Source organism: Heliangelus exortis, chromosome 18, assembly GCF_036169615.1.
Source record: "Heliangelus exortis chromosome 18, bHelExo1.hap1, whole genome shotgun sequence".
Lineage (NCBI taxonomy): Eukaryota > Metazoa > Chordata > Aves > Apodiformes > Trochilidae > Heliangelus > Heliangelus exortis.
The window spans coordinates 14,357,176-14,385,115 of NC_092439.1; the positions used below are offsets into that span (position 1 = coordinate 14,357,176).

At 46.0% G+C, this 27,940-nt stretch overlaps 1 protein-coding gene across 1 annotated transcript in view; it reads left to right on the forward strand.

Moving 5' to 3' along the window:
- TSPAN4 (tetraspanin 4) overlaps positions 1-27,940 on the forward strand; it is a 405,186-nt gene that overhangs the window by 40,490 nt on the left and 336,756 nt on the right. The gene's annotated exons all lie outside the window — the stretch shown is intronic.

Genomic DNA, 27,940 nt, shown 5'->3' on the forward strand with positions numbered 1-27,940 from the left:
TTACTTTTTACTGTCAAGCACCTAAAAGGAAGATGGTTGTTTGTTTTTTTTTGGTGTGTGAGAGAAGGATCAGGAGGTATTGTTTGTCTGTTTACCATTAGCAGTGAAACTACAAGTAAGAATGAACAGAGTTTATGTACCCTGTGAATGCTAAGTGGAAGTAGGACCTGTATGGCAGCTATTGTAAAATTTGTGTTTATTAAAAAGCCAGCCAGTCACCCTCTCAGGTACATTCTTCATTTGAGTGATAATGAGCATCTGCTTCAAACAACAGCTTTAAAACTCAGGACAGAACTAGTGCTTTGTCCTTGACTCTCTTACCTCTTGCTGTAGCACCCAGGAAATCCTCCAGGGCTCTTCTCCCTCTTGTAATCAGGTTGGCAGATTTCTTGGGGAGATTTCTGGGCAGATTTCTTGGGGTCTCCCTGCTGGTCCCCTGTTCCTCAGTGGGGTTGTGCCTGCAGTGTTATGGAGCTGCCCAGGTAACCTGGGGGATGCTGCTCATTCCAGACCTGTTGGATCTGTTCAGGCAGGCTGATGCCTTGTCCACACAGAGCTGTGTTTGGGTGTAACACCAGTGTGAAAAGTGCTCCTTTTCTGCTGTATATCAACTTCCTGAGGTGGGAATTTCACAGCCTCACTCCTGAGCTCTTGGGTTTGGTCAGGGAGGATCTCAGTGTGGGGTTGTGTACCTGATCAGCTTCTTGTTCCCAGGTTACAAAGAGGTGCAGGCACTCACAGCTCAAACTGGAGGAGGGAAATGAGGCAGTTTGCTTGTGGGATAAACTTCACACACAACTTCTGGAAGTGAGATCAACAAGTCAGCCCTAAGCTCTTTGCATGCCTGACAAGGATGCAGCATTTCTGTTTGTTTGTGATTTTGAGGCTTGCATTACAGTAATGGCATTTTGTGTAGAGACTGTGTGTACCCAGCACCCTCCTTCCCAAAGGAAGAGAAGGTACAAAGTTTGTTGAGCTAAAGAACACAGAAAATAGAGGGGGAGAATGCTAGAGCTGTATTTTTTCATTTGAGCAGAAGGAAGGGAGAAGCAGGGGGCACTTGTAGGAGCAGAGGTTCTGTGCAGACACCTGGGGATGGATGCAGTGTGTTAGTGTGCTAAAGCCCAGCTCCCTGGCTATGCAGAAATAGGTATGAGTGCTGTGGGCAAGATTCCTTATGTGGTTTTCCTGGGATAGTAAAGGGCAGTGGGCATGCACTGATAACAGCTTCTGAGCCTTCATTGAGAGCTCAAGCTGCAGTTGTGCTGTGAGTAGGAGGGGAGGAGGCTGGAAATGCAACCCTGGTGTCACAGTGGGGAGCAGAGGACAGGGAGGAGGTCAGGATGCTTCTGTCTGCTCATAGGTTCCACACTCTCTGAGGATGACCAACTGCATGGGACCTGCTTTTCTGTGCCAGAGCTGCCTCTGTGCAGAGCTGAAAGCCTCCCAAGAGGTGAAGCAAACCATCCCTGAGCCTGCTGCTTCTGCCTTAGCTGCTCAGATCTGCAGGATGCTGTTAGAAGGAGCTGCCTGCCTGCTGAGTGCTGCTGGAGAGCACTTCCAGCCTTAAACTTGGCTCTGATGGTCCAAGCTATTGGAGAGGAGGCTCAGCTCGAGGCATTTCCCTGCTGCCTTCAGGTATTACTCAAATTAAGGATATTAAGGTATTACTCCTGCTGACTTTTTTGCTCCCCTTCACTCTCCAGTACAGACCCAGTGCAAGGTCCTCTCACAGTGCTCAGTTCTGTGTGTGTGCAGTGATGCTCTGTGTTCTGTGAGCTCCAGGGACTCCTCAGTCACTAGATGGGAAGTTCCTGCATCCCATGGGAAATAGGAATTGCTGTCAGAGCAGGGTATCTGGTTGCATCTTTGGGCTGGAGGAAGGCAGGCAGGGGGAGTTTGCCAACCAGCCACTGCTTGAGCAGTTCCTGGTGGTTTTCTGCAGGCAGAGAGGTTACACCACAGTTCCCAAAATCTTGCATGGGCTGCTTTCTGCCCTCTTGAATGAGAGATGGAGCTCAGCTGCCTGTGTCCACCTCTGGGGTGTTCTGGAGGTGTTTGCTTCTCAAGCTGGTGAGGCTCTTCTGTGCCCATGGGCCACCAAGCCTGGGAACTTGGCTTGGAAGGACCAAGGATTGGCTTTGAGAGGCTCTCCCCTCTTTAAAGTAGAACTTTAAATCAATGCCTGTGCCTTCTTGGAAGGACCAGACTGCTGCAGGGAGAGGATGCCAGGACAATGTGTGAACCAGAGGTGTAAATTAATTTGGATCTTCATCTGGATGAGTGCTGGTAGGGTTGAAAGGTATTTACAGTGCCAGTCTGCATCGTGCTGCCTGGTAGCTCATTTTTTTTCCCAATGTGTGCTGGATGACTTTGTTAGGGTCCATGCCCAGGTGGCCAAGAAGGCCAATGGCATCCTGTGCTGGCTCAGGAACAGCGTGGCCAGCAGGTCCAGGGAAGGGATTCTGCCCCTGTGCTCAGCCCTGGGGAGGCCACAGCTTGAGTCCTGTGTCCAGTTCTGGGCCCCTCAGCTCAGGAAGGAGATTGAGGTGCTGGAGCAGGTCCAGAGAAGAGCAAGGAGGCTGGGAAGGGATCCAGCACAAGTCCTGTGAGGAAGGGCTGAGGGAGCTGGGGGTGTTGAGGCTGGAGAAGAGGAGGCTCAGGGGAGACCTCATCACTCTCTCCAACTCCCTGAAAGGAGGTTGGAGCCAGGGGGGGTTGGGCTGATATCAGTGGGACAAGAGGGCATGGACTAAAGAATTTTTTCCTAATTAGGTTTAGGTTGGATATTAGGAAAGAATTATTCACAGAGAGGGTGCTCAGCCATTGGAATGGGCTGCCCAGGGAAGGGGTGGATTCTCCATCCCTGGAGATATTTCAAAAGAGCCTGGATGTGGCACTCAGTGCCATGGGCTGGGAACCACGGGGGGAGTGGAGCAAGGGTTGGACTTGGTGAGCTCTGAGGTCCCTTCCAACCCAGCCCATTCTGGGATTCTATGATTCTATGCCATCCCATCCCAGTGCAAAGCTTTTACACTTTTTTTAGAACTCTGTGTGCCTTGCTGTGTGTTGGGTCCAGCAGTGATTTGTGGGAGGGGGAGAAAGGTCCTTGTGGGGAGAGGCTTTTGAAATGGCAGAGCTGCATCTGCCCTTTTCTGGGGCTCCCACTTTTAGTAACTGTGTAATTAATTAATGCTGACCTCCCAGTTTTTATCTCTTTATGTACTAAATGCATTTGTGCTGAAGTGGCAAGATGCCCCTGACCCTCATCCTTTTTATAGTTTTTTTTTTTAAAGAAGTTGAGATAAAATGACATTTGGGAGGCTACAGTACAGAAAAGCTGGAACCCTTTTTAATGAACTTTTACCCTTTTTAATGAACATTTACCCTTTTTAATGAACTTTTACCCTTTTTAATGAATTTTTCCTCTTTTTAATGAACTTTTGCTCTTTCAGCAATCAGAATTGGCAGACATCACAGTTCTGGTGCTATCTTTTGGCCTTGTTTTTAAGAGCTTTTGCCCATGCACATTCTTCTGGAAACTGATTCTTCCTGGGCCTCCAGGAGCTGTGCTGGGAGCTGTGGAATTCTTGTGCTCATGGTGACTTTCCTAGGGTCAGGGTGACTTCATGGCTGAGCCACAAGTAGAAAGGAGAATATCAGATTCCTGCTTGGTTACACGTGGAAAGCTGCTTTGATAGATTGTTTTTTTCAGATAATGGATAGTTTGGTATTGTGGATATATTGAGAAAACTTCCAGTTCTGCCTTGTGGTACTAGTAAGTGAATTTTAATTTTTTTCTTTAATATGAGAAAGGTGGAAGGAGTACATATGATTGCATTGGCTGAGGTTGGGTTGGTTGTTTTTTTTTTGAGTTTTATTTTCCTTCCCTCTCCCCCCCCTTCTCCTCCCACAAACATTATTCATCATATGAATAGTCCTTTTTAAGAACAATATTCGGCTTTCAAAGGCTTGTGTTCTGGACATAAATTAAAGTATACAATACTAGAAAGCTTCTTTTCTTCCTCTCCCACCATTCCCCACCTATGACTGTTTCCTTGCCAGGGAAGCCTCAGCATTGAACTCAGTGGTGCCAATCAAGGCCATTATTAAAATCTGCTGTTGGAACTGAATGGACCTGAAAAGATGAACTACAAAACTGTGTAGTATGTTTTCTAGCTTATCCTTAATTTGAGAATAAGATGAATACTCTGTTACCTCTCTCTCTGTGCTCTGGTGCTAACCACAGGAGAATATTAATGAAACCACATTAAGGTTGGAGTTTATTTAAAAAAAACTAATCTCCTAAGGAACACTGCTAAACAGCAGATGCTGTTTCCTACTGAAGTTTGCAGGGGCAGATTGAACCTTGGAAACCACACCATAGAGTCAGGCTGTGAGGTAAGAAAATACTGCTAAAATTAAAGGTGGTGTATTCAGAGTCTGCCTCCAGTGACCCCTGCTTTTTGAAGGGTGCTTAAACCCTTACTGCTTAAAGACTTTCTTTCTGTTGTTTGAGAACATTTTCAGAAGTATTGTGTTGTTTGCTTCTGTATTTTTCTCTCTTCAGACAATTAAACCATGTTTGGCCTCATAGCATCCTCTGTGCTTCCTCTGGTCCCTCTGTGTTCCCCTCTTTTCCCCCTCTCCCCCCAGTTACTATTTCACAGCTTTTCTGCACTTTACAGAGATATTTGCTTTTCCAGTGGCATAACTCTTACAGCTGCATCCAAAAATAATTAAAAATCCCATTCAAAAAGCCCCTCTTGTAAAACGCCACAAGAACTGATTTAATTTCTGCTTAGAAAGAAGAGTGATTAAATGTGTATTTAAAGGGATAACTAATTGCCTTTGAACTGATTTAGAGGTTAATTGGAGTGCTATGCTAGCTACTGCATTCTACTGGAGGAGAAAAACTTGCTTTTTATATCAAGGGAGGATGTATTAGAAGAAAAGATGTTGGATTAAACGGTAGCTCTGCTGAAGTTCATGTTTCTGGGATTTCCCCTATAATTGGGTATTTAAAGTAAGTGCAGTATTTGGTATTTCTTACTTGTCAGCACCGTATCTGAGCACCTGTGACACTCTGAGATGATTTAACAGGCAGCTTGTGGGGTTTCTTCCCTTTTTCCTCTCTGTGTGTTAACAACAAACAAGCAAATTGTTGTGGTGCCAAATGGCAGTGATTGGCAGTCCCTGTAAAATCCCATTGTCTGCTCCCAACTCACTGGGAATCCTTTGCTGCTGATGAAGCAGGGGGAGTAATCCTGGGATTCCCAGGAAGGAGCAGAAACATGGAAGTGTGTCTTATAAACATCTTAGGTCATGTAGGTTAATAATAACCATTAGAGATTATATTGTTTTCTGTTTCTGGGACTAATGTGGCTTTATTCCAGCAGTCATATTTAAGAGATTTTTTTTTTTTTTTTTTGACCCAAGAAGAGTCACAGAATTGTCACGGTTGGAAAAGAGCTCTAAGATCACTGTGTCCCAACAGTCAACACCACCTCCACACAGTAAAAAAAATATATTTATCAATATCTGTGGCCAATATCACTGTGGCCATTAGAGCATGTCCTGAAGTGCCTCATCTCCGTGGGTTTTAAATAGTTCCAGGGATGGTGACTCCACCACCTCCCTGGGCAGTGCCATTCCAGTGCCTGACTGCTCTCTCAGTTCAGAAACACACCCTGAGATCTGCTCTGAACCTCCCTGGTGCAACTTCAGGACATTTCCTATGCTCTTATCATTATTTATTTGAGAGAAGAGCTCAGCACCCAGCTCCCCACCTTCTCCTTTCAGGTGGAGCAGTGAGGTCTCCCCTCAGCCTCTTCTCCCAACTCACCATTCCCAGTTCCCTCAGCCTCTCCCAGGACTTGTTCTCCAGCCCCTTCCCCAGCTCCATTGCCCTTCTCTGGACACCCTCCAGCCCCTCAACACCTCAACACCTCCCTCTCCCACTAGAGCATGTCCTGAAGTCCCTCATCTACATGGGTTTTAAATATTTCCAGGGATGGTGGCCAGCACGTCCCTGAGCAGCCCATTTCAACACCAAACTACTCTCTCAGTTAAGAAATTCTCACTCATATCCAGTCTGAACCTCCCCTGGTGCAACTTGAGGCCATTTCCTCTCATCCTGTCATTGTTCACTTGAGAGAAGAGCTCAGCACCCAGCTCCCCACCTTCTCCTTTCAGGTGGAGCAGTGAGGTCTCCCCTCAGCCTCTTCTCCCAACTCACCATTCCCAGTTCCCTCAGCCTCTCCCAGGACTTGTTCTCCAGCCCCTTCCCCAGCTCCATTGCCCTTCTCTGGACACCCTCCAGCCCCTCAAGGTCTTCCTTGGAGTGAGGGGCCCAGACCTGAACACAGCAGGAAGAAGAAGATGTCCAAACTCCATGAGTTACAGAGAGGTGTGGCCAGGAATTGAGGGACTACAAAAAGCTTCAAAAGGAGTGGAGGTGTTTGTTTTCCAGGTGACTGCTTTGCATGTCCACAGTGAGCAGGGGCTGGAGCACCTCTGCTGGGAAGATGGGCTGAGAGTTGGGGCTGTTCAGCCTGGAGAAGAGGAGGCTCTGGGGGGCCTTAGAGAACCTTCCAGTCCATGAAGGGGCTACAGGAAAGCTGGGGAGGGGCTTTTCACCAGAGAGAGGAGTGACAGGACATGGGGCAATGGTTTTAAACTGAAAGGGGGTGGATTTAGGTTGGATGTGAGGAAAACATTCTTCATCATGAGAGTGGCAGGATACTGGAATAGGTTGCCTGGAGAAGGTGTTGATGCCCTTCCTGGGAAGTGTTTAAGGTCAGGTTGGATGAGGCTTTGTGACACCTGGTCTGGTGGGAGAGGTCCCTGCCCGTGCAGGGGGTTGGATCTTGATGATCTTTAAGGTCCCTTCCAACCCAACCCATTCTCTGATTCTCACAGCACTCGAGGTGCAGCCTCCCCAGTGCTGAACACAGGGGCACCACCACTTCCCTTCTGCTGGCCACACCATTCCTCTTACCAGCCAGGATGCTGGTGGCTTTCTTGGCCACCTGGGCACACTGCTGGCCCACGTTCAGCTGGGTGTCAACCAGCACCCTGGGGTCCTTTTCCCCAGGGCAGCTTTCCAGGCACTCTGCCCCAGGTCTCCAGCAGTGCCTGGGGTTGTTGTGAGCCCAGAGCAGGACCCAGCCCTCACCTTCCTCACCCTCACCCCCTTGGCTTCAGCCCCTCAGTTCCCCCTCTCCGGGTCCCTCTGCAGAGCCTTCCTCCCCTCCAGCACATCAACACTCCCACCCAGCCTGGTGCCATCTGCAAATTTGGGATTGTACAAATCCAGCCCCAAAATGAGCCCTGGGGGGAACCACTGGTGATTGGGCACCAACTGGATTGAACTCTGTTCCCCACAGCTCCCTGGGCCAGGCCGTGCACCCAGTTTTTAGCCCAGGGAAGAGTCCACCAGTCTGTGCCATGAAACACCAACTTCTCCAGGAAAATGCTGTGGGAGATGGTGCCAAAGGACTGGACTCAAGTCCAGGGAGAAACATCACAGCTTTTCCCTCATCCCCTGGGTGGGTGCCCTGGGCACTGAACCAGCCCAGGTTGGTCAAGCAGAAGGAAAATGAGGGTTCAGCTGCTTAAGTGATGAGAACACCCAGAGAAGACTGAGGTGCCCGTGGTCTGGCCAAGCAGGTAACCACAAATTTGGGGCTCAGTGTTCCCATTGCCCTGCTGGCTCCAATGAGTGTGCTGCTGGTGTCTGGGTGTGGGAGGCTCTGGTGCTGCAAATTCCCTTAAAAATCTCACGGGAGCACGAGCAGAGCTGCACAAGTGCCTCTGCATCACAGTGGTCACCTCTGGCAAAGGTTGCAGTGTGAGTTCTTACCTTGGAAATGAAGATCCTGCTGGCTGAGCACCCCCTGTGGAATTGCTTAGAGCCCCCCAGGACAGTTTCTCTAAGAGCAGTTGTGAGGTTTGCTCCAAACTGCCCGGTTGGTAATAAATCCTCCTCAAGTGTGGGAGGCTCCAATTCCTGCTCTGTGTTGGGATGTGGGGGATTTGGCCTGGATGCTGTGGCCATCCCAGCTCTGGGAAAAGCATCAGCTCAGCCTCAGTCTTTGAGAGGCTTGAGAATCAAAGTAGGAGGCAGCAGAAGGACAGAGAGGGAGACTTTCTTGCCCAGTTTTGGTTTTGTTTTTTTTTGCCAAGTCAAAAATGCAAATTTATCAAGAGTTTTGGGTTAAATCAGGTGGGTTTTGTTGGAAACATTATTTACCTAGAAATTGAATGATTATGTTGTTTCTCCTCTTCTAGAGAGAGCTTCCCAGAAGACAAGCACAGGGGGAATTAATAGGATTAACAAGGAGTCTCATCCTTAGCTTCTGACAAGAATACTCCATATAATTTTATTTCTTCAGTAGAGAAAAACCTGAAATTAACTTTTCCAGGCAAAAATAGACTCACAAATGTGCAGGGGGGTGTGAACCTATTTGTGTATGGATTGCATTTTTATTACTTCTCTGTTAGAAAATATTAGGGGAGGAGGATTTCTGTTCCTTCACAAATGCTCTGGGTTTTTATTCTATGAAAATAAACCTCTACAAATTTCTATGGAACGCAGCCCTGTCTCATGAACCAATGCAGTTAAAGGAGTTAAAAAATTTAACACTTTGCAGAGTGTAGGAAATAGACTTTCAGGTGCTGAAGTTCTGTAGTTTGGTCACCATCCTGCCCCAGATGAAGCCTTGGAGCTGGGCAGAGCATTTCTGCGTCCTGTTCCTCTCCCTGCCCCATCTCACCAACAAGCAGGATGAATCCCTCCTCTCCCACTCCTTCTCAAGCTATTCCTGCAGGTTTAGATGTGGACACGTGGAATGCTGGGAGAGGAGCAGTTTATTTCTGATCCTCCACATTTGCAAGCAATCTGTCACACACCAAAAAAACTCCCTCGAGAGATCACAGCAGATTGAAAAGAGCATTGGAGCACTTGGGGAAGGGCAGGGCCTGGGGAAGGAGTTTTGGAAGTGGCTCTTGGCCTCGGGATAGTTGGGTGAATTGCAGTGAGCTCCTTCCCCATGCTGAGGGATGTGCTGGAATTTCTGGAGGCAGTGGGAGGACTGAGTGTTTGCAGCAACACGGGAAGTGAGAGACTGCTGCTGCTGGCATTTGGGTGTCAATTGGCAGATTCCCAAGGAAATCAGTAACTCCCAACAATCCCTATAATAGGATCTGGCCTGCACTGAATCTCTGAACAGAGGATGGTATTCCTCCTACAGATTATTTAGTTCCTCTTTGCAGAAACAGGATTTTTTTTTTTTTTTTTTTTGCTTTAATTGGTCTGGATAGTAGATCTGACACTACTGCTATGTCTGCTGCTAGAGAAGTTTGTGGTAGGGAGTCATTATTTATAAGTAGTCCATTTTTTTCTGACAGTACTGCTGTAACAATAAGTTAAATTCCCTGTGTGCAGAGCACGGATCCTGATGGACTTTTTGTCTCTGTTTATTGGATGGGAACAGCTCAGTTTATGAGAACATCATTCGCTACCGGGGTTTCCCTGGGCAGTAAAAGGCTGTGGCTTGTTCCACCTGAAGTTTTTATGAAGCCAGAGCCTGTCATACATGCTCTACATTAAAAAATAAATCTGAAGAGGACAACATTGTTGTCCTGTCTCAGCCATTGCTCCCTGCAGGCTGAGCTGGGGGGTGCAGCTGGCGCCCTGAAGTGGGTGGCTGCTTATTGTTATTTCTGGCTTATTTGGCAGGTTTGTCTAGAGCAAGGAGCTTTAAAACATTATTTTAAAGTAAATATTTTTTTTGCTGTGCTAGTATTCCTTTGCACAGGGCTCTTCCCTTCCTTCTATTGCTGTGAGCTCTGTGTTTCCATTGCAAGGCTGCAAAGCCCTGTTTGGGGGTTCTCTTCTTGGGCTGGTGTTGGGGCAGGGCACTGCCTCCTTCCTGGCCTCATTCTGCAGATCAGGTGAGAGCAAATGGTTCAGAATTAGTGCTGGATAACAGCTTGAATAGAAGTTATAGCTGAATAATTGACTAATAGTTACAGCTGACCAGTGTTGAGTTGTAGCAAGTGTTTTATAGGACGTGGGAGAAGGGTCAGTGTCTTGGAACCTTTTCAGCTGGGTACCCCCTGACCATTTGTCCTTCCTACCATGGATGTCAGTGCAGGTTTCTTTCTCAACCATTCCTTCTTCTCTTCTTCCCACGAGTTCCCAGGAACAGAGCACCCTGTTCAGTGAGCACAGAGCAGACCCATGTGCTCGGGATCCACGTCTCACCCCTGCTCTTCAAGTCAGGAGTCTGCTGAGCTCTCACAGGCTTCACCTTGCTGGCTTTTGGTTTCGTGCTCACAGCAAGCACCCAGAAATTGGGATGGTTGAGATGACTTTGGCTTTGGAAAGGGTTTTGGTTGTTTTATTACTCCAGGGTTTCTCCTGCTGGGTTTTGCATCATCACCAACTGAAGGCTGCTGGTCTGTACAGCCTGACTGGTGAAGTTTTGGAATGGTTAACAGCAGAAGCTGAAAAGCAGTAAATTAGTACCAGCATTTTTTTTTTAATTTAAAAAAAAAACAAAACCAACAAACCCACAACAAACTTCCCTGAGAGAATTAAGAAATAAAAGGTGTACAATGCAGTTGATTTTTCTCCGTCTTGCTCCAAGATTTATCTGATCATCATGTCCTAAGGTTGTTTTCAAACTCCTGGCTGCTATTTAAGCAAGTTATTAAAGTCCTTGCTTTGGAGAGTTTGGATAAATGTAGAATTTAATTTAATTAACCTTCAGCTGTGTTTCTTTCTGCATGAAAAGGTGACCTTTATAAAATGCCAATTACCTACCCAAGAGGCTGCTGCCTGCATTCTTCTGTGTCTATATATATATTAACCCCCCCCAACTGTATACATGTATATAAAGGCACATTAAAACATGTTTAAACATGTTTTAGGTATTTAAGTTATATGGTTCTATGATTTAAGGACTCTTTTAATTTGAACAGTTGTATAGTATCTTAATATATGTGGAAAAACCATAGCCAGGGGTAGGCTTAGGTTGTTCTAAATGTTCTGTGGTTGATCAGATTCCCATCAGAAAATGGGTCTGGAGCTGGGAAGATTTGGTGGCCATGGAATCAGGTTGTAAATATCTGAGTTCTGTCAATGCTTCAAGGCCTTGATAGAGGTCACCATGGCCATGGACTGCTGTCCAAGTACCCAGTAAAGAGACATCCTCAAAAAGTAAGTAAACTGGGCTGAAAAATGTTGGGAAGGGCACAGCTCAGAGAGGCAAAATGCCTGTCCAGGTCCCATTGCATGGCTGCATTTCTTCTGAACTCCTGCTAAGCATCCTGCCCTCTGCACCAACCTGCCTTTCCTTCTCCTTAGATCCACTGCTCCTTTGCAGACACAGGTTTTCCTGTTTTCTCATACAAGGCACTCTAGAAGAGAGATGTCTAGAAAGCATTTCTCAGCTAAAATGTGTGAATAAACACAATTTTTAGAGAATAGGAGATCTATCTAGTAAACTTGTTTAGTTCCCCAGATTGGATTTGCCTTTAATATGCTCTTGGGGTTAGGATTCATTTGTATGGAAGTTTCTAAAGATGTAAACAGATGCTTAGTAAAATTTTCAAAGGCTTTTAACTTAAATGCTTTTGAAAATATCCTTAGGTGTCTGTGTGCCTCTAATGTCCTCAATGAATCTGCAAATCCTTAGAGCCTGTTGTTCAGCATTCAGGGCCTGAACTGGGTCTGGGATCTCTGCTTTCTGTCCCTATTTCTGTAGGTATATTTATTTCAGGCACATTTATTTCATGCATGCTGACCCTATCTGTAAATGCAGATGGATCCCAGTTTTACATCAGCCCCTCCATAGTGCAGGCCCATGTCTTGGATTAAATGTTTTAGGCACAGAAGGGCTTGTGGAGTTTGGAACCAGCATCCCTCCTGTTGCAAAGAGGGGATTCTGCTCTCATTCTTGGAGAAAATCCCTTCTTCAAACACAGTTGGTATAAAAAAGAAAGGTCACTTTAATATTAAAATATACTCACACTGCTTACTGTGCAGAATGACAATATCACTTTCTTCTGCCAATGGAAACGTGGTTGTAAATGGATGTGTAGAAGAAGGATTGCTTACCTTTAGTTTCTTGTTTCCTTTAATTTCTTTTTAGTTTCCTTTAGTTTCTTTTTCCTTTTAGTTTCTTGTTACCTTTAGTTTCCTGTTCGCTTACCTTTAGATTCTTGCCTGCTAACTGAGTAACTCACAGGAAAGATGGATGGCAGAGGTGGTGAGAAAAAAGGGCATTAATTTATCCTTGAAATCCAGCATGCACACTTTGCTTACTAAGAAAAGTTCCTCCCTGGTTCAGAGCTGAAATCAGTCCTGCCCTGACAGCTCAGCAGTAACAACAAAAAGTTGATGGATTTTTTTTTTTTTCTCTCCCAACGTGTTCAACTTGAATAACCTGTGTTTGGGTGCTCCTCTTAGGACATGACTCCATTTTACAACTTGATTTGGAAGCTTTTTAGCTCTAGGAAGGTTTACATGAGAGAACCACAACAAATCTGCAAAAATTCCTGCATGCCAAGCAGGAAGGGTAATGAGTTCTGATAGCTGGGAACTGCTCCCTTGCTTTAGAAGCTGTTTCTGGTGGCTCTTACTGCCAAATGTCTTGTTTGTCCTTGGGTAAATGAATATGAGGATGGTGTCACTTGGGATCAATGAAGGAAATTTTAGCAAACTCACTGATGAGGTGAATATGGGATCTCCACCTGTAGAGTGCAATGCAAATTTTTATTTTGAAGTGGAGATGCTGAGGACTTCAGTGACAACTGGAGGCACTGTGCAGACATCTCCCTGGGAAAGCTAACCTGCCACTTCAGTTTTGGGTTTAGAACCAGTTAGGTTGTTTCTTTTTCTCAGTGATCAGGTCTTCTTTTCAGACTTTGCAGGGCTTTGTTTGTGTAATAAAAAGATGACTATTAACCCAAAGCAGTAAAATGCTGCAAATGATTAAATGATTGCTGGGAAATAATGCTCTCTGAAATTAGTTCCATGTGCTACTTATTTGGTTCCTGACATTTGCTCTGTCGTGTCTTATGGGTACTCCTTACAGAAAATGAAATTGCCCTCAGCCAGCTGGCAGTAAAAAGCAATGTTTCCTTGTCTGGAGTAGAGTGGATGATTAAAGGAGGGACCTTTGGAGGCTGAGTTTAGTGATGCTGTTGCCTGTTTTACTTCTGAAGTTCTCAGTCTCTCTCTGAGCTAATGCAGTGTATTAATTTCTCCCATGATTTCATAATAGTTCTTATCTCCAGTATCCAACCCAGGCAGTCTGAGAGTCCTTCTGTACTTTTGGAATAAAAAGATGAACATCTCAGATGGTTCAGGAACCTTATACTGAGCACTGAGGTCCTGGAAGGGACCTGTGGTGGCACCACTGCTCTTGTCCCTAAATTTTTGTGTAATCCTGGATTCTGTGCCACTTAGATTTGTGCTGGGGCTCTGGAGCTGTGCTGAAGGCAGATCTGGAGGGGAACCAGACTGGAAAACTGATCTGATTGCAAGGGGCAGAGGGAGGGAAGGAGTGGGAATGTTGAGCCAGCAATGTTGGCTGATGTCAGGCCTGCTGACCTGTTGGTTTGGAGGGGATCTTTAGGGTGATGTGGTGTTCCAGCTGATTTCTGCATAGTGTCAGGCTGCCTGTAGCTGCTCCTGGTTCTGACACACATAACCAAGGTGCTCTGATGGATGTATTTGGGAACGAAAAGGAATATTACATGGTTTTTGTGATAAAAATAAAATACATGGTTTGGTGTCTTTTCCACTGAATTCAGGGGTCTGTAGGCACCTAAACTCCTTCAAGGATCACTTTTGGCAATTCAACAATCACATGCAAAATGCTTTATTCTGTCTCTCTCTCTCTCTTTTTCTGGGAGCTCACCTTTGTGGAGAGCTGGTCAGATCCTACTGCTTAATGGCCCCCATGTTTCCTGGAGCCTTTTCTGGTGAAAAGGGGGTGATTTTTTTGTTGTTTGTTTGTTTGGTTTTTTTCTTTCCCTGCCTGCCCACCACCCCCTCCCTCTCACACTTCTTCCCCACCTTGGTGAGATCAACTTCCACCACGAACCATTCAGCAGGGACTCCTTGACTTGAAATCCTGGTGCCAGGAGTGTGACTTTAGGATGCTGCAGGCTGTCTCTGGTCCCTCATCTCCACACCAGCACCTTGCTGATGGGAAGCTGCCATCCCAGCTCATCTCCCTGTCTCTGCAGCATCCCTCCAGCCCAGGTCTTTTCCTTGGTCTCCTGCAGCAATAACTTAAGATGTGCCTGCAAGCTGGGTGACACTTCCCACAGTATAACCTAGCATTGATTTTTGTGTTGGTTTCTTGTGTAATGCTGTAAAAACATAAGGCTGTGTGGAGCTTCTTGCATGGCTGGAGCAGTGAGAGGGGTGGTTTGCAGGGCTGAGGAGATTTTGGACTAAAGCACAGTGTAGGATGCTTGCTTTTTCTGAATGTAACTTTTTTTTTTCTTTAAAGCCTTATTTAAAAACTCTTAAATCAGTGTTGGTGTGGTTTGGGTTTGGGTTTGTCTTTTTTTAAAGACTCTAAGTAAATATTGAAAATGGAGCTTTCTGGTAGCTACCTATTTTCATGTTGCTGGGAAGGGTTCAGATGTGAGTGCATAACATGTTCAGAGCCCAGAATTCTGCTTGTGACCTGCAGCACTGGAGATTTGTGTATCCTTAATCCAGCTGCAAATCAGGGCTCCAGCTGTAAGGATGAGTGCTCCATGCCAGCTGGGGTGATGGATTTACTGTTGGTGATGCTGTCACGTTGATGGCAGAGGCTTCTCCAAAGCTGGCAGAGAACGTGGGTCACTGAATATTTTACTGCAAGATAGCCAAAGAAAAAAAAGAAAAAAAAAAAAGCCAAAAATCTTGTGTTGCCACTTACTCAGCTGCCTGCATAGCTTTCTTGTTTTGCTGCTGTGCATCCCAGAACTCCTGGGGAACATGTGGTGCTCATTAAGGATTTCTCAATAGGTCAGCAGCAACCCTGAGCCAGAGGAGCTGGGTTGAAGGCTGCCAAATCACTGGGGGTTGACAAAGCCAAAAGTGCTTGCAGGGTGGGAGCCAGTTCACCCATTGGTGTCCTCTGGATGGCCAGGGCTGGAGCTGACACCCAGAGCCCATGAATTTGGAGATGCTGCATCTGTTTCCTTACCTCTGGGTGTTCAGCTTGGGGATGCTGTGGGAGGGCAGCAGCAGGAGGAAAACCCTGGGGAAGCAGAGGTCCCTTTGTGCCTCCTTTGTGTCCCTTTGTGGGACTCGAGCACAGATCCTATGAGGAAGGGCTGAGGGAGCTGGGGGTGTTGAGGCTGGAGAAGAGGAGGCTCAGGGGAGACCTCATCACTCTCTCCAACTCCCTGAAAGGAGGTTGGAGCCAGGGGGGGGTTGGGCTCTTTTCCCAGGCAACTCTCAGCAAGACAAGAGGGCACAAGAGGTCTCAAGTTGTGCCAGGGGAGGTTTAGGTTGGACATGAGAAAGAATTTCTTTCTGGAGAGGGTGCTCAGCCATTGGAATGGGCTGCCCAGGGAAGGGGTGGATTCTCCATCCCTGGAGATATTTCAAAAGAGCCTGGATGTGGCACTCAGTGCCATGGGCTGGGAACCACGGGGGGAGTGGAGCAAGGGTTGGACTTGGTGAGCTCTGAGGTCCCTTCCAACCCAGCCCATTCTAGGATTCTGTGATTCCTTATGCAGCCTTAAAATGAGTGTCAGATTTTCACAAGGTGTCAGTCTCCTGTCCTTAAGGCTGAGCCCTGGCTGTCCTGGGTTGGATGTGACCCTTCCAGCTGTCGGGTGGTGCTGAGGGGAGCAGTTCAAGCCTGTGATCTCTGTTGGCAAAGAGAAAACTTCAACAAACCCTTTAAAATCTTGTGCCCATGCTTGTTTTCTGTTAGCTTTGTCATCCTTGGCTGTAGCCAGAGTGGTTCCTGGTGACTGGAGTTTGAGAGGCTGGAAGGACAGCCGTACAGAGCTTAAATTCCAGTTTCACTTGACCTTGTTTTCCCTGCATTTCCCCCCCTGCCTTTCAGATTCTGAATGCAGGAGAAGAGTCTGGAAGGAAGATGGGTTTATCAAAATGTGTCCAGCATATAACACTAAGTTAATTTTTGAACAGAGCCATTATTAGGTGGTTTTTTGTTTTTTTTTTTTTTTATACTGTTCTGGTTTGGGAGCTTGACTTGCAAAAGAAATACTTTGACACTAAAAGTGGCAGCTGGGCACTATTTAAAAGGCAACACAAGTTCTGTGTCATTTTAGTTTCTAGAACAAGTAGATTTCTCACTTTTCCACCTTGTTTGTAGCTGTAGAGCAGGAAAGAGAATCAAACTGTCCTGATTTTCCATCTCTATTTTTTGAGTTAAGTATTGACATTTAGAGAAAATGCAAATAGGAGCATTCACTCTGTCATACTTACTGAAAGCTGTACTTGATGCTGTGCTATATTTATAAAGCTTGAGTTAACCTCAGAAGTCAAAGCTCTCACGTATATTTGTGCAACTTTAAAAAGAACTTTCTGATACTGAAATTTGGGGTGGGCATTTTTCTCTGGAGTACTGGGAAGGTTATTTGAATGTCCCTAAGCAGAATATGGATGAATTAAGCTGTAACAGAACTGCTGCTAAAAAAACCCTCCTAAATTTAAAGCTAGGTTATTGTTCTAAAAATAAGAATTAAATAAAGATCCTTTGTGTTGCTTTAGGGAAATAAATTGACTGCTTTTGACTGGTCTGGCAGTAAATGTTTATGCATTGGTAGAGACTTGGGGGAGAAGGAGTAAGGAGTAAGGGATGCCTGGGTCCTGGCTTCACTTCAGTGAAACCATTAAAACCAGGGCATCAGGGCCCATCACTGTGGTGTGTGGGGAGGAGTGAAAAAAAGTGTTTTTAGGGTATATTTTTTGCAGTCAGCAAAGTGGAGTGAGATGAGAGCACTCAACTCAATTTGCTTTAAATAGAGTTTTGGACTACACAGAACCTGAAATATTCAACCCCCAAATAAGCTTGGGGAGAAGCTGATTTGTGTTTGTCAGGAACCATCAAGGTGTGCAGGGGAAAATCAAAGCCACGCTGAGCCAAAGGTCCCCAGCAGGGACAAATGTTCCCTCAGGATGTACTTAGAGCTCTTCATGCACCATACCTGGAGCTGGATGCAGTCTGCAGAAGCATCCTGTACCTCTCCAGTTCTGCAGCTCTCTTAAGAATTGTTTGTTTGAATCACAAAATTTTTGCCCTTAACTTGCCCGTGGTGTGGTTTGGGATTTTCTGTAATTTTGAGCTCTGTGTTGGACCTCATTACAGAAAAGTCTCCATCAGAAGAATCTGGTTTGCTCCTGGATAACTGTTGTCTGCTTAGGAAAAGCTATTTCTCCTTTTCTGAACCTTTCTTTTGGTGTTGCCCGTGCAGAGCCATAAGCAGGACTGAGAATCTTTGGGAAAAGAACAATTCCTTCCATGTGTACCAACACACAGAGCAGCAGGAATTCTTTTTAAGACTTAGCTTATTTTTGAAAGAAAATTAAATTCCTCATCTGGATAAAGTTGTACCCAGAAACTTAAGGTGCTGCCTCCAGTAATCAGAATCTAACCTTTCCCCCCCTCTTCCCAGAAGTTTTCCTGAGTTATGGAAGTGGGGGCCTCAGGTTCTGCAAGGTCCAGACCCAGCTGCAAGGTGCTGCCTGCTCTTTGCTCCTCTTGTAGGAAGCAGTTTCTCTTGCCCTGGGTTTGGGATGGGAAGTTTCACAGGGTGTAACCTCCCCTCCTCGTTTTCCAAGTCATAAAATCCAGGATTCAGTTGTGGTGACCAACTGAGGTCCTGCTGGGACAGTTTGGGCACTGGGCTTGCTCTGGAGTAATGAATATTTTGGATTGAATTTACTCCATCAGCTCATAACCTCTGATAAACACAGATTTGTTCATTTTTCTAATAGAATTTTGAGTTCTTGGCATTGGAATTGCAGGAATTCTTGCAGGGCTTAGCTGCCAGGTGGAAGGGACAGTCCCTTCCCCAGGGCTGTGTGCATATTAAGCAGAGCAAAATATGGAAAAAGGAGGTGTAATTATCCACCATATATAAAAAAAAGATGTGAAAAAGAGAAGTAAGGAGTTAGTGGTGTGACGTGCACTGGGTTGGTGGGGTACTTGGCCTTGTGGCAGCTGCAGGACTGAGACAGGAAAACAATCACAGAGAGAACCATTTCCATGTATAGGAACAGATTTCTCACGTGGAGGAACCTGGAAAGGACCCAGAAGTCTCTGTGCACCACATAGGAGAATTAAATGATTAATGGAAGTCAAGACCACCAAAGTTTAACCCAGGTTGTCTGTCTTACTCGGAGCTTTCCAAGGGATTCCTCATTTCCAGGATTGAATCCATATTTTTCTCCCATTTCACTTCAGCTTTGGTTTTGGTGCATGGTGTTCTAGGCACAGGTGAAAAATATTTTAATGCCCTTTCCTTTTCGTTTGCCAGGAAGTCCCATTTTCTTGGAGTTCAGTTGGAAGGTTAGGTAGAGGAAAAATCAGTAATATTTCAAAATTATAATTATCAGTTACTACATTTACTGCTGAGTTACAAAGAGAAACTTGTAAGCTGCATTAATGACCAGTGGCACTGTTAGTGCTAAATGTGTCCACAAGGATCACGTTATTATCATAAATGTCAGGAATGAAATATGATTATTTTCTTTCCAGAGTTACCAACTTCCCAGCTGATTCTGAATGTCAGCAGGAGGGACAAAGCAGGTGAAGAGCAGGGAGCTGTGATCCAGATTGCCTTTTGCATTGCTTAAAATGCCCAGGGAAGTGCCTCAGCCTGAGCTCTCCTGGCTGTGCTTGTGTGCTCTGAGTTTTTTGGGGTCATTCTTCTTGGTTTAATGATTCTGTTGGTACCAGCACAATAATTCTGCCAAACCCAGCATCAGGGGCAGCACACAGCCTCAGGATGGATCTGCTGCTTTTGAGGCTGAGCCTGGAGCCATTGTGAACCCACCAAAATAATTGTGTTTTCTGGTCTTCCTTATGCTGAGAACCCATCTCTCACTGGTGAGAAAACGTGTGGGAAAGAGTAAGATGTACAAAAGTCTGAGGTGGTGGCTGAATCATGGATAAAGTGACCATGAATGCTAAAAGTGGGTGGGTGTGTGTCCTGTGTGAAGGGGGTACTGATCTTACCTGTACTGCCTGCAGCAGAGATAATAATAATTACAATAATAACAATAATAACAACAATAATAATAATAACAATAATAATAATAATAAATAAGATATTATAATTATAACAATATGTGTACAGCATGCTGCTGGCTCCCATTTCAGTGCTGCTGTGCCTGCTTTCTTCACTGCTGTACGAAATAAATGACATTTTGCAGGCTGAGGGCTGTGTTGGAAGCTGGAGCCTGTTGCTCTCCTCATACAGAACACAGATGTCCCTGTTATCCAGCAAATGTCCTTAATTGCTGGACTTCCAGGACTTTTCTTCTCCTGAGGTGGAAGTTTTCCTCCCTGGTGCTTCCCTGCAGGGGGGATGAGGGATGGAAGAGGCTTGGGGGATGTGCTGGGATGCACCCAGAGGTGGAACAAGGCTGCAAGCTGCATGGATGTTGGCCCAGAATCACCCTGGCTGCCCTGGAACCTGGTTCAGAGTCTCCTGAGCTTTGACAGGCACTAGAGGAGGGATCTGGGTCTGTGTTCCTGCAACAGAAAAATGTCACTTGGTGACTGGGGTGTGTGGTGTGTGCCTGGTGCTGTGTGCTGGGCTTGCAGATACATTTATAATTCAAGGGGAATCAGAGGAGCCACCCACACAACTGAAATGTTTTGAGGAGATAAAGGCTATTATACTGCTTGAAAAGACCAGCTGTGTCTCTAGAGGGTGGAAAGCCAATTTTGACCTTACAGAAAGTTTACTTGCTGATCTTGGAAAGAAAGTGTTAGCAGAAGAGAAGGAGATAAATCTATAATGGAATTGCTTTCTTGCCTTGCAAAATGTGCCCGGGAGCAAGAGCCACAAAAGTTTCATGCTCCTTAAAATGAAATAGAAAACCAGAGAATAGATTGTGCTTTCTCTTCTCTCCCCTCATGGCTTCTCCTGTTGTAGAACCCAGCTCTTCACACCCACACCATTTAGCAGCCCCACGCTTGGCACTGGGATTCTACAGCTGAGATTGAGGGGAATGCTGATTACAGGGACATGGAATGGTTTGGACTTGAAGGGACCTTAAAGCTCATCCAGTTCCAACCCCTGCATGGGCAGGGACCCCTCCCACAGCCCAGGGTGCTCCAAGCCCCATCCAACCTGGGCTTGGCCACTTTGGAAGGGGAGATCCATGACTCTACATCTATAATCTACATCCACCACTTCCACTTTGAAACCATTGCCCCATGTGCTGTGCCCTAGAAAGTCCCTCATAGCCTGCCCAGAAGGGAGAATTGCTTTCTTCCAGCTAGTTCCAAATTTTTCTTGGCTTCCTGTAGCAGAGTTTTGGCTCATGTTCCCATCCAGCTGTGAGGTATCATCCCTCTTCCTTACCTTCCATGCTAAAGCCTGATGCTCAAGCAGACCAGAAGCAAGACTGCATTATCTTCCTAGCAGGAGGTGACTTATATCTTGAGTGATCCCAAGTTCTGATACACCCACAGCATATTTCTGAAGTACAGTCTCCCTCTAAGTAGCCCCAGCAGCATTTCTCAGTGTTGAAAATCAGAGATGTGCTTTGCTTGGCCTTTTGCTTAGGGTAGGGAGAGGCTAACCCAGGGGCTTCAGACATCCCCAGGGCCTCAGAGGTGGTCCCAGGGTTCTGTGTGCTGGCATTTCCATCAGGAACCAGCCTGGGATCTGGGCTGGGAGGTGTTCTGTCCATCAGAGGGCTCAGGATGGGCAGCAGCCAAGCTGTGGGTGTGGGTCCAGGGCTGCAGCTCCCCAAGGAGTGAACAACCTGCATGGGGAATACAAAGCAGAGAGTGGATGTAGGCAGTGCCAGGCTGAAGAAAAGCCAGGAGAGCAAAGGCAGATGGCAGAAACTGCTGGGGAGAGACAAAAAACCCCAAAGATATGGGCTTTGTTAGTAACTTGTGGGCCTGGGGTGGTTCTAGCAAGAAATGTGCCAGAGTGCTGCTAGAATTCCACTGGCCAGTGTTCAGCTGTGATCCCTGCACATTTAATCTCCATCTGTAGCATTTAATCTCCTTAAACAATTCTTGTGGGACTGTAGCAAAGAGCAGGACAGGGCAGTCAAATTAAAATGCTTGTTTTTTCCTGGAGATGGATGTGGGGTGGGTTGGCCCTGGCTGGGTGAGAGGTGCCCACCTCAGTCACTCCCTTCCTCAGCTGGACAGGGGAGACAAAATTAAAAAAAAATGCTCCAGAGGCAAAAGAGATGGCTGAAGATGGACAAGTTGGGGTGTTTTCTCTTGTGTGTGAGAATTAAGGAGCAGGGAAGGGAAGATTTAAGTCCCCTTGGTAACTGCTGTGTCTGTGTAAGAGATCTGGAGAGGAGGTGGGGAGCTGCATCCCTGTCAGGTTGCTTTAACTTAGAGGGTGTGAGGCAGCATTGCTGTAACTGACTTGGCACAAAGCTTTAGAAAACCTCTAAATAATTGAGAAATCTTGATTCTGAAATGGTTCAGTGTCTCGTGACTGGGTGTGAAAGCCAACCCTGAATACTGCCATGGGGCTTCAAGCAAACACAGGGAGCAATGTTGGTTCTTCCTGAGATGCCCTTGGTTTTCCCAAGGTTGAGCTAACAATCCCATTAAAGGAGTTTCTTAAATCCTTCTCCAGAGGGAAGGTGTTGGAGATACCAGCACTGTGTGTGCTTGTTTGCTGCAGGTACATGGTGTCTAGGTCCTGGGTTAGGTGCTTTCTGAACTTTGCAAGTAGGTGTGGGTTGGAAAGTGTTCCTGGTCCTGCCTGGATGGTGATCATTTGCCTCTTGTATAGACCACAAATACATTTTCAAAGTGTTCTGTGAAGTTACCTTGTAATGAGCCTCTCATCTTGTCACTGTGTGCTGGGAGTGTCACCCAAGTGTGCCAGGGCTTGAGAAGGGTACTGAGAGGGAACTGCTCCAACAGAGCTGGAAAACTGACTTGGTTTGTGTGTTTTGAATGGGTTGTTTGGGAGAGTGAAAGATCCAGACTTGCCTCAGAATTGGGAATGTGTTGGTTTAACTGTGAATTGCCACGACAGGCACAGGGAGGATGTGAAACACATGTGTGTGAAACAGGTGTGTGTGTGTGTAAAACAGGATGTGTGTAAAACAGGTGTCTCTGTGTGTGTAAAACAGGTGTGGGTGTGAAACAGGATATGTGTGTAAAACAGGTATGTGTGTGTGAAAAAGGGTGTGTGTGTGTGTGTGTGTGTGTGTGTGTGTGTAAAACAAGATATGTGTGTAAAACAGATGTGTGTGTGTAGAAAAGGATATGTGTGTGTGAAACAGGGTATGTGTGTGTAAATCAGGGTATGTGTGTGTAAATCAGGGTATGTGTGTGTAAATCAGGTATGTGTGTGTAAATCAGGGTATGTGTGTGTAAATCAGGGTATGTGTGTGTAAATCAGGTATGTGTGTGTAAATCAGGGTATGTGTGTGTAAATCAGGGTATGTGTGTCTTCTTCCTGGAAACACTGGAGCACAAACTGTGAGATGCAGCTTTCTGCCTCAGAGATTTCCTGGGAGCAAAGTGTGTCCTGGTGTATCCACAGCACCAGAACTGGGATAACAGTGCCCCTTCCTCCTGGCTGGGGAGGGGGGGTGTAACAGATTCCCAATATCTCACTTATTTGCCTTTCCCTTCATCCTTACCCATAAACACTCAACTTTATCACCACCAGAGTCACAGAATCACAGAATGGACTGGGTTGGAAGGGACCTCAGAGCTCATCAAGTCCAACCCTTGCTCCACTCCCCCCGTGGTTCCCAGCCCATGGCACTGAGTGCCACATCCAGGCTCTTTTGAAATATCTCCAGGGATGGAGAATCCACCCCTTCCCTGGGCAGCCCATTCCAATGGCTGATAAGTCAGCTTTATCCAACCCAAACACTGATGTATAAAAATCCACATCACCCCCTCTCCTTCCCTGCCCTCTGCTGCCAGCCCAGCCATGCCCTGCAGCATCACTCAGCATCACTCCTGCCATGGCTGTCCTGGCAGCTCCATCAGAGCTCTCCTGCTGGGCAGTGGCTTCCAGCTCCTCCTCTTTGTTGCCCATGTTGTCTGCACTCATGTGGCTGCTGATTTCACCCCCATCCTGGGCTCATCACTTCTGGGCCTGGCTTGATCCCCTTCCCCCTCTGATTCTAGTTTAAAGCCCTGTCCCTGAGACCCTGGTACCTGTTCTCCCTGCAGGACAGGGTGTTCTCTAAAGCAAACTGATCAAAAAACCCCAAAGTTCTGCTGGTAGCACCAGTTTTGGAGTTTTTGTTTGATCTCTCTGCTCTTGTTCACCCATTCCTCATCCCCCAGGGCTGGAGGACACAACTTGTGCTCCCCATCCTTGTCCCAAGGATCTAAAATCTTTCTTCTCATTACCCTCAGACTTCTTCCCTCTGTCTCATCACTGAAAGCTGAAAAGAGGGCAGTGACCTCAGGGGGGGATCAGACCAGGAAGTCTCCTGGGTCCATCCAAAGGGAATCTCCTACAGCTCTCTCCCTCCTCTTGCTCTTCACAGAGGCAGTTTTAATGCATGCAGTTGGCTGCTTTGGCACCTCCCTGGGTGGGGCTGGATCAGCATCCTCATTTTCCTGCTCCTCCATCCCCAGAGCCCCACATCTCCCTCATTTTCCTGCTCCTCCATCCCCAGAACCCCAAATCTCTTTTGGGGGGCACCTGGGGATGTCTGGAGGGGGTTCCTGTCAGCCTGGGTCCCCACATCTCCTGGGACTGTGGCTTTGGGCTGGACCATCCCTGGTGAGTGGTGAATCTGAACTAATGACTGATCAGGCTGAGATTTAAAGTTTCCTCAACCATTTAATAGCACTTTAATTAAAAAAGTGTTCACCAGGGCAGGTTTGGCTGCAGCTTCAGAGGAAAATGAAAGTGGTTGAACCTGAGGAAATCGATGGCTTAATTGTCTGGAAAAGGAGTTCTCTGCAGTGTCAGGGTAACCTGAGAGAGCAGGAGGCTGTTCTGCAGGTGTAGGGAGAATATTTCTCCTCTCTGTTTCTCAGCAATATCAGTTAAATTATGAATTAAATGGTTAAATGTTATGAATTAAATTTACAAATTAAATGATGGTTAAATTATGAAGTTGTGAGGCTGGGAGTTAAGCATGCTGGTACCAAGGAGGGACTGAAGAAAGACTAAATCAAAGCTGGGGAGATACTCTCTTTATTTACACTCACATTTCCCTGTTGTTTTCACTATAGACTATTTGGAAAAAAAAAAGTTTTAAGCATGATGTTTGTTTTGATAAACCTTTTTTTTTTTTTCTTGCTGAGCCATCAAGTTCTGGGGAAGTTCAGGTAGTAAATAAATCTGCTTCTGCAGTCTTAATTGGGTTGCAATTATCCTCCAAGAATAGCTTGAAATAAAGTAAAAATTAAAAGGAAACAAAAACCAGCAGAACATGAGAAGGCAACAAAAAAAACAAACAACCCACCACAACTCTACTAAAAATGAAATCCATAATTTCCTCCTCTTAAAATGGTAAAAACCCAAACCTGAATAAATGTAGAATTTATTGCATTATTGCTTAGTTAAATGAATGGTGCTGCATCTTCCTTAACAAACGTGCACACTGAACTTCAGCATCTCTGATATTTTAATATAAGCATCTATATATTTCCCTAGCTCCTTCACAGGCAAAATCAGCCCTTTTCCAGGCACAGCACCCAAAAATGGAAACCAATTTGAAAGCTGCTGCCCTTCAGGTTTCATGTTTAGGATTGCCACTACCTTTATATTAATTACCAATGTTGAAACTATTAAATTATTAGTGCTTGTCATAATAGGGCCTGAATTATGAATGAACTCTCAGCACCAGGCAGCCTTTCCCTTCAGAGGGGTGCAGGAGGGTGTTGTGGGAGCTGCTCCCCTGCCCTTTGGGGTGCAGGGTGTCCCAAAAACCCCTCTGCTCCTGTCCATGGTCTCTGGGGGCTGTGCCACAGCTGGCTGGGAGCTGGTGCTGTCCCTCTCATCTCACTGGATGTCACCTGGGGGGGGTGGTGGAAACCTACATGAATTGTCCAGCAAAACCCACTCTTGATTTCACATGGTTATTAAAACTCCTCAAGTGTTTCTGGTCCCCAAAAAGGCTTTTTTTTTGTTTTTTTGGCTAACAAACTACTTGAACACATCTCCTTACAGACCCAGAGGGTTGGATGCCAGTGATGGAAAGGAGTGGCTGATGCAAAGAGGCTTTCAGGGGCCCTCTGCATTCCTGGCACCTTTTTAGGTTTTCCTGCTTTGTGCTTTTACATTTTTTACCTTTGGGCTGCACTGGGACAGCCTCATCCTCCCCATAGGAGGGGTTTTTTGTGCTGCTGATTCCATCTGGAGTGCCCAGGCTCCAAAAGAATTTGAAGCCTTGTTTTTCTGCTCTGCTGGGGAATAAAAGTGAGAAAGTGAGAGAAAAGTGAGAAAGGAGAAAGCTCCTCTGCAGAAGGGGGAATTTTCTCATGGGTGAGGCTGAGTCTGGGGAAGAGGCAGAGGAGGAGCCCGGATCTTGCAGCTTTCAGCTGGGGGTGCTGAGCCCCAGATACCTTTGCAAACAGAAACACAGGATGCAAATAATTCCCAGAACCTTATCAGAGGGATGCTTCAGGCCATGTAATTCTTTCTAGGATGTTGCTAAAAGATTAAACACCACGTGACAGATGGTTGTGTTGCTTAATACTGTGCTGGAGAGGATCCAGCATTACAGGAATCCATGGGATAGTGCAGGGAGAGCTCAGATGTCTGACAGGCTGCCAGCTATGTACCTGCACTCAGCATCAGTTGCTGCTGAATAAACAGAAATTCTTGTCTGGGTGCTTGTTTTTCAAATTGTAGCTTGACAAAGTAAAGGGAAAAGAGGCTTTCCAGGACCCTTAAGTTAATGTTGGACAGAGGAGAGGTTGCTGAAGTTGGGTCTCAAGCACCACAGTTCATTAATGGTTGCATCTCTGGTGCCATTTCTTGATGAGAAAGGGGCTGGAGCTGTGAGCTGGACCTTTGTTGGATTTAGTGTTTTACTCAAAAGCTTCTTGTGCTGTTGGACACAGAGAAGTTTTTCCTTTCCAGAGGGCAATAGGTTTGCAGTAGAGCTTCCACGTGGGGTGTGGGGTGCAAGGGGATGTGTAGGGCTTGAGGGGTGTTCTGCCCTTTGCATGTGTCCCATCAGTTTAGGGCTAATATGGAAATGTTTTTGTAAAAAAAATACTTTGTAAAGAATAACTCCAAAGAGGAAAATCAATCCAGTGGTTTTCAGACTGAAAGCATGTGTTGCAGGAATATGGTTGTCAGGGTTAATGTTGATGTCAAGGGGTTAAGAATAGCACAGAGTTCAGGATATTCTAAAATAGCAGTGGGAAGGGGGTATCTATTTATACATTTCCCTCTGTTTTTATAGAGATATAAAATTCCAAGAGGTTAATTCAAGTATTGAATCTTGTGCAGATATCAGCTTGAGATGGCTTCTCTGGCAGATTTTGGGGGCTTGTGAGTACAGGGTGATGGGTATGGGCACAGCAGGAGAGTTGTAGGATTTCCTAAGGGTGAGGAGACATCTGGCATCAAGCAATAGGGATTTGAGGGAAGAGATTTCAAATAAACAGAATGATTCCAAGTTGTCAAGTGAAGTTTTGTTTGAGGAGGGAGCACATGGGCAAGAAGAAATCCAATGTTACTTTAATTAAAAAATAAAGAACAAACCAAGAACCTGGGTTGCATGGGAGACTGGTGGCTCGTGGTGCAGTAACAAACTTTCTGACATTTCTTTTTTGGTATTTTTCTCTTATGCTCATGTCAGCTTTAATATATGACTTCCACAGTCTCTTGTGTTTAGCAGAACTTCACAGAATGGCTTTTGGGTTTTTCTTTTTTTTTGTTTTAAGCACTGCCTGCCAGTGCAAGAGTGTGGACAATCAGCAGGTTTGGATGCAGCAGCTGAAAGGAGAACAGAGCCTGAAAAATGCAAAATGCACCTTGCCACTGGTGGGGGTGGCTGTGCCCAATCTGCGTGGCACAAGGAATTAATTTCTGTGTCTTTTCTTCAAGCTGGGGAAGTTCAGGAGTTCTACCCCTGTGTGTGTGTGTGCCCTTGGGGCAGAAGTCAAGGCAATTGTCTGCTGTCCCTGGGAATATCTGATCCTGAGCATCAGTGTGAGCACTGCCAAAAAGAAATGGCACAAAGTCAGAGCACTTTGTGATGCCCTGTGGGGAAGTGAATGCAGCAAATCCTTTTCTCCTTCTTGGGGTCACCACTGAATGCCACTGATGAGAAAGAAAGTCAGAGAGCAAGGCTCTTGTTCAGCTCAGGGTGTCCAAGTTCCTTGACAGCTGAGCTCTCTGTTACAGGACTTTAATCAGAAAGTTTGAATTTAGGTGCTGGGCACTCAGTTCACTCTTTTCTTGCTAGGCTGTAGTTTTTCCCCTTAAGAACCTAAGAAGTTACCCTGAAAAAAAGTAATCCTAAAGGTCTGGGTGTTTTTCCTGTAGCTGGACTCTGGGTTGTGAGGTGCTTGGCAGGGAGCCAGCAAGCTTTTTGCACAAGCCAGAACAGAAAGATGAAACCCAGGCTGCTGGTCTGTGGATGAGCAGGATGTCTGTGGAGCTGGGTTTGCAGAGCACTGACTGCAATAATTCCACTGCAGCAATTCCTCTTCTTATTAAAGATAAGGCCTAGAGACCCCTTTGTGCTCAGCAAGACTTGATAAATAGAGATAAACATTTTTTGTGG